We start from the raw sequence: 7,500 nt of genomic DNA, 5'->3' as shown, positions 1-7,500 counted from the left end.
TCCCCAGGTGAGCTATACCTCAGCCTCTTAATGACAGCCATGTCTTTCCATGTTGTGGGATTCGGTGATGTATGTTGCCCCTAGACCGAGCTTGTTAGAATTGGGTTGCCGAGTCCGCAACATTTGGGGGCTCGTCCGCGGCTTGAGCTAATGTTAGCCGCGTTGTTAACGTACTAGGCTATGCTAATGCTAACGGATACAGCTATTGGCTAACGTTATTTACTTTTGGGTGTACGTGCACTATCGAGGCTTCGTGAGAAGTGGATAAAGTCCCGCCGTATGTCCGACGCTTATGTTATTAGGTTATGTTCGGTTATGGGACGTCTCTAAATTTGGCGATTAGTGCATGTAGGCTTGCGCCTGTCTTATTCGGTTCAAACATTAACGCGACTTCAGTAATCTTGCTCACCACTGAACGTTCAGTGCCGCTCTGGGATCCGAGCAGATGGAATTCAGTGCAAATATAATAAAACAATTTGATAAACTGAGTGATGCTATCATTCAAGAAAATAAATTTAGTTCTGCTGTTGGGACCTGTATGCTAGTATGATAGTCAGTGTATAGGTGCTAGTGGATCAAGTTATAAATTGATCTGCTAACAGAGAGCTAGCTTCGGAGCTTTATGATTAGTGAGGTGAAGGCTGGGTTGAATTCGGCCCGCTAGAAGTTCACACTGCCAGGCCTTAGGCTATAGCATATAGGAGTGTGAAGTTCAAAAACGGATTAGCTGTGGCGCTGGATCCTGACTAATCGCAAAACTCTAGAAAATTAAATAGCGACAGGGTGAGCTAGTTTTAGCTAAAATTGTAAGTGTGTGACTGCTGCCTTTAACATGGAGGATGTACGTAGGATGACAAAGGAGCAGTTCAACAAGCTGAAGCTGGAGGAGTTGAAAGTAGTGGCTGAACAGGAGGGAGTCATCTTGGAAGAAGGACTGAATAGGAACGAAATTCGCTTGCGGATAATTGCAGACCTAGAGTTAAAGGAGATTTGGGATGAGGTGAAGCAGCAGAAAATCGCGAGAGAAAAGGAGGAGCGTGACGAGGCCCGAACACGGGAAAGGGAGGAGCGAGAAGACACTCGACGGCGTGTTGAGCGAGAAGAAGAACGAGCCTTTCAAAGAGAAAAGGAAGAGAGGGACCGTGGTGAGGCCGATAAAGACAGAGAGTTACAGAGAGAGAAGGAGGCCCAGGACAGGTTGCTTCAGAAAGAGCTAGCCACGATGGAGAGGAAAAAGGTTTTGGATGTGGAGCATCAGGCTGCACAGAGATTTGATATTGGTAGGGCTTGGAGCTTTATGCCACAGTTTGATGAGGCGGCAGCTGATGTGTTTTTCGAGGTGTTCGAGAAAGTGGCGAAGGAGCTTCACTGGCCGGATGATAAGTGGCCACTGTTGATACAGAGTGTTCTTGTGGGCAAAGCCCAGAGGGCCGTAGCCGCTCTCGACACACGCGCAGGGCTGGAATATCCAGCATTGAGGAAGGCCGTGCTGGAGGCCTATGGTAGCGTTCCGGAAGCATATCGCCGCCAATTTCGTGAACTGAGACGGCAGAAGGAGGAGTCCTATCTGGACCTGTGGCGGAAGCAGGAAATTCTGTTCGATCGGTGGGTTAACTCATGTCAGGCCCTTACTATCCAGCAGCTGAGGGATTTAATGCTCCTGGAACAATTCAAACTCAGTGTTCCCAGAGAGCTGGAGGTCTATCTGAACGAGCGTGAGTTAGTGAGCCCACGACGTGCGGCCGAGCTGGCTGATGGCTATGAAGTAGCTCATGCTGGGAGGCCGAGTGGACCCATCGGGAGAAAGCGGCCCCCTGAGGAGCCATTTGAGGGAAGTTACCTGCAGAGGAGGCCAGGGGAGAGTAATGTGCGGTATTCTCCGATGGGAGAGAGGGGCCCTCCATTTCCCCCGTATAATGTACGGCAGCCTAGATCAGATGGCTTATCTCCAACCTTTGGACGGCGTTCTGCTGACCGGATGGAGATTCGGTGTTACCACTGTGATAAAGTAGGTCACAAGAAGGACCAGTGCCCGAACTGGAAACCAGTGGGGCTTGTGGACCTGAGGCAGGATCGGTCGAGAGACCTTCGGGGCTATGAGGGTTTTATCTCACACGGGACCTTAGCAGAGTCAGAACAGCACCATATGAGGGGTGGCTCCGAAGTACAGATTACGATACTTAGGGACACTGGAGCCACGCAGACGTTGCTCCGAAAGGGCGTGATGGAGTTGTCCGAGTCCACTTTCACGGGGCAGTTCGCTATTGTGCAAGGTGTGTGTGGTGGTTCGGAGAGGGTGCCCCTCCATTGCGTGTATTTGGACTCCAAGATAATGCATGGATATGTGACTGTGGCAGAGCTACAAGCTTTTCCCTTTGGCACTATTGATTTGGTCCTGGGCAATGATTCAGCCGGGATGAGAGTTTTCCCTGACCCCTGCGACCTACCTCCTGTGGGCTCCCTAGAAAGAGAACAGCTCGAGGGACAATACCCGGAGCTGTTCCCAGTGGCCGTGGTCACCCGAGCTCAGGCCAAGGTGAAGGCTACCGTGGGCGTGGAGCTGGATGCTCTGCCTGAGGACGGAGAAATCGGGATAGACAAGTTGTTTGCAGAACCTGAGGGAAACGCGGCGGTGGCTGTTGAAGGTCGAGATGGTAAGGCAGAAGCCAGTGAGTTGCCCCCAGCTCCGGCGGGACCCGAGGCGTTACTCCTTAACCGTCAGACCCTGGTGGGAGAGCAGGAGGGGGATCCGTCCCTGGGTCATGCGTGGGAAGTGGCGACCAGTGCTAGGGAAGCGGATGAGTGTGCCACTGGGTATTTTGTAAAAGAAGGCATTCTTTTTCGGAAATGGAGGCCTTCGAGATGGCCTGCGGATATAGAGGGGGGCATGTTGGAGCAAGTAGTGCTGCCTTCGCAGTATCGACAGGAGGTGATGCGCCTAGCTCACGACTCTGTGCTTGGTGGTCATTTAGCGGCCGGGAAAACCGGTGAGAGGATCAAACGCCATTTTTTCTGGCCAGGTATAGGGGGGGATGTCCGCCGATTCTGTCGGGCGTGCCCTACATGCCAGGTAGTTGGGAAGCAGGGGAGGCTCCCACCTGTGGCGCCCTTGCAGCCGTTACCGATACAAACGGAGCCGTTCGCACACATTATGATAGACTGTGTGGGGCCGCTACCAAAGTCGAAGCGGGGGAACGAGTACTTGCTGACCATCATAGATGTAGCCACCCGGTATCCGGAAGCTATTCCCCTACGGAGTATACGGGCCAAGGTGATCATTGAGCACCTCCAGAGGTTCTTCGCGTGGGCTGGGGTGCCGCGCACCATCCAGTCAGATAGAGGAACCAATTTTACTTCATCACTGTTTAAACAAATAATGACGGAGTGGGGCATCACACCCAAGTACTCTTCCGCCTACCATCCTCAGTCGCAGGGAGCTATAGAGCGATTTCACAGTACCCTCAAGGACATGATACGAACATTTGTGGAGGCGCAGAAGAAGGAGTGGGATGAGGCCATCCCATTTCTCCTGTTTGCCATTCGCGAGGCTCCTTCCGAGTCCTTGGGGTTCAGTCCATTTGAGCTTATCTTCGGCCATGAGGTGAGGGGCCCGTTAGGTATGTTTAAAGAGATGGCCGTGGAACCGACGGAGCCTGGTGATGTGTTGCAGTACGTCTCGACTTTCCGTGCCCGACTAAGATCAGCGTGCGATGTGGCCGGGAGGAACCTGGCCGGGGCAAAGGCCCGGATGAAGGCCGGTTATGATAGGAAGGCCCTGAGGCGATCTTTTGACGCAGGGGATATGGTTTTGCTGGCTGTTCCCGAGCCGCGGGATCCCTTAGGACCTGGCTTTATGGGCCCATATCGTGTGTTGCGGAAGGTTGGGGAGCTGTCCTATGTCCTGAGTACACCGGAGAGGCGGAGGAAGACCAGGCTCTGTCACATAAACCTCCTGAAGGAATATGTAGAGCGGGAGGTTGTGGTCGGTTGTGCGGTGGTGCAGTCGGATGAGGGGGGCGACGGGGATGACCCGGAGATGTCCGAGCCTCCCCCCGAGGTTATTAGTGCTCGGCTGTACAATTCCCAGGCTCGAGCTGAGTTGGAGGGAGCTTTGGGTCACCTGACAGGAGTGCAGCGGCGGGATGTTCTGGAATTAATAGATTCTCACCCATGTCTGAGTAGTGATGTCCCGGGGAGGACCAATCGGGCGGTGCATGACGTTGACGTGGGTGGAACGGGACCCATAAAGCAGCATCCGTACCGGTACCCCCCGAGGAAGAAGCAGGTGATACAGGCTGAGATTGACTACATGTTGGAGATCGGAGTTATTGAACCGGCCGACAGCGCCTGGAGCTCGCCGGTGGTGCTGGTGGCACAGGAGGAGAGGGCGGATCGCTTTTGTGTCGACTATAGAAAGTTAAATCAGGTGACTAAGGCGGACGCCTATCCTATCCCCCTGTTGGAGGACTGTATCGACCAGGTGGGCCAGGCGAGGTATGTGACCAAGATTGACCTCCTCAAGGGGTACTTCCAGGTGCCGCTGACGAGGCGAGCAAGTGAAGCTTCAACCTTTGCGACTCACGATGGTCTGTATCGCTTTCTGGTCATGCCGTTTGGGATGAAGAACGCCCCTGCAACGTTTCAGCGTTTGATGAATACGATCACTAGGGGGCTGGGGAACACCGTGACGTATATCGATGACGTGGTAACGTTTAGCATGACCTGGGAGGAGCATGTTCGCCAAGTGAGGGAGCTGTTTGAGCGTCTGGCTGAAGCCGGTCTGGTGGTTAATTTAAAGAAATGTGAGTTTGGGAAAGGAAAGGTAACCTATCTGGGATACCAGGTTGGGTGTGGTACCGTGCTACCTCGGGAGGCAAAGGTGAAAGCCATCTTGGAATTTCCTGTTCCCCAGACCCGGTCGCAGCTCCGGCGGTTTCTTGGGATGTGCGGATTTTACAGCCGGTTCGTGAACCAGTATGCCCACATCACAGAGCCTTTGACCAACCTCTTAGGTGAGAAGGTGCGTTGGGTTTGGGGAATGAAATGTCATGATGCGATTAAGCAGATCAAGGGGGTCTTGGCCAGCTCGCCGATACTTAAAGCGCCGGATTTCCACCAGTCGTTCAGTCTGGCAGTGGATGCTTCAGATGTGGGAATAGGGGCCGTGTTGCTCCAGATGGAGGAAGGGGTGGAGAAGCCGGTTGCCTATTTTTCCAAGAAGCTTAAGAAGCATCAACGGGCGTACTCAACGATTGAGAAAGAGGCTTTGGCCTTGGTGTTGGCCGTTCAACATTTTGAGATTTATGTCGCTGGTAGTGAGCAGGTGTTGGTGTACTCCGACCATAATCCTTTAGTTTTCCTAGCGAGGTTCCGTACTGCTAATGCCCGAGTGTTTCGTTGGAGTCTGACTTTGCAGCCGTACAACTTGGTGGTTAAGCACATTTCTGGCAAAGACAATAAGATTGCAGATGCCCTGTCTCGAGGGTGAAGGACACTATACTAAGAATTGGACACTGTTAATTAAATGTGATTCTTCCCCATCTAGGGGAAGGTGGGGGGGGAATCATTTGAGTTTAAAATATCTTGAGGATATAGTTTTCCTCTAGAGGATGATTGAATAATCATGTATAGGTACGAAATGTTTATGTAAATTTCGTCAAGGTTACGAGTTTAGAAAGCGGGAGAGAAAAACAACAAAAATAGAAGCGTAAACTCGGAAACCGTGTTTTTTTAGAAGTGTTTATTGATAAGTGTTGTGACGCATTGTTTTTTTTTTGTCTTTTCTCTTTTTCTAAGGGAGGGGGTATGTGACGGTCCGTTACATATGTTACGGCCCGCTACCCTCTCTCTCATAGATATGGCGGTATTAGTTATGATATGACGTACATAGTCTTTGCTGTGTTTGGCTGTCATTGATGAGGGGGGGGTTGGCTCAGGAAGTGAGGTTACGGGAAAGGATATAACGTACCCGGAAGCCGCGATCGGGAGCTTGTTCAAGTGTCCAGACTGAAGAAGGGAGACAGGCTCCTGCGGGCGCATCCCCATTTACGTTTCCTTTATATCAGTATTATCTATGTTATCCTTAATGTCGTGTGTAGCGTCTTTATGAATAGGATGGTGTCTCGAATCTGAACACCATCCACACCTCCTCGGCTGAGCTGTCGGGAGAAGGCCGACGCCACACCGGGGCCCAAGGGTGGCAGTCCCCAGGTGAGCTATACCTCAGCCTCTTAATGACAGCCATGTCTTTCCATGTTGTGGGATTCGGTGATGTATGTTGCCCCTAGACCGAGCTTGTTAGAATTGGGTTGCCGAGTCCGCAACACTAGGTCCAACTTGTTTCAGGGTTTTTTTCTCTTAAAAATAACAAAGATAACCGATAAGAGTACCGTTAAAGTACCGGATTGATAAGCAGCACTGCATAAGAGTAGTAGTATTGTTAATTCCTTAACGATACTCATTCCTAGTCACAGCATGGGGGAAGATTTCTGTAAGAAGACGTAAGGTTCATATAAGTGGGGAAAGAAAAAAGGCTGCTGGCATCAGTGTTCCTCATGTAAATGAATGTGGCATGAACTGGTTTCAGTGATACCTGTTATTGTAACACAGTGTAACAGCTTTGTTGCTGTTGGAGGTGTGAGGTGAACTGGTTTCAGTGATACCTGTTATTGTAACACAGTGTAACAGCTTTGTTGCTGTTGGAGGTGTGAGGTGAACTGGTTTCAGTGAGACCTGCTATTGTAACACAGTGTCACAGCTTTGTTGCTGTTGGAGGTGTGAGGTGAACTGGTTTCAGTGAGAACTGCTATTGTAACACAGTGTAACAGCTTTGTTGCTGTTGGAGGTGTGAGGTGAACTGGTTTCAGTGAGACCTGCTATTGTAACACAGTGTCACAGCTTTGTTGCTGTTGGAGGTGTGAGGTGAACTGGTTTCAGTGAGACCTGCTATTGTAACACAGTGTAACAGCTTTGTTGCTGTTGGAGGTGTGAGGTGAACTGGTTTCAGTGAGACCTGCTATTGTAACACAGTGTCACAGCTTTGTTGCTGTTGGAGGTGTGAGGTGAACTGGTTTCAGTGAGACCTGCTATTGTAACACAGTGTAACAGCTTTGTTGCTGTTGGAGGTGTGAGGTGAACTGGTTTCAGTGATACCTGTTATTGTAACACAGTGTAACAGCTTTGTTGCTGTTGGAGGTGTGAGGTGAACTGGTTTCAGTGATACCTGTTATTGTAACACAGTGTAACAGCTTTGTTGCTGTTGGAGGTGTGAGGTGAACTGGTTTCAGTGAGACCTGCTATTGTAACACAGTGTCACAGCTTTGTTGCTGTTGGAGGTGTGAGGTGAACTGGTTTCAGTGAGAACTGCTATTGTAACACAGTGTAACAGCTTTGTTGCTGTTGGAGGTGTGAGGTGAACTGGTTTCAGTGAGACCTGCTATTGTAACACAGTGTCACAGCTTTGTTGCTGTTGGAGGTGTGAGGTGAACTGGTTTCAGTGAG

Source organism: Poromitra crassiceps (genome assembly GCF_964638095.1).
Source record: "Poromitra crassiceps genome assembly, chromosome: 8".
Lineage (NCBI taxonomy): Eukaryota > Metazoa > Chordata > Actinopteri > Beryciformes > Melamphaidae > Poromitra > Poromitra crassiceps.
This window is presented reverse-complemented; position numbering follows the sequence as displayed.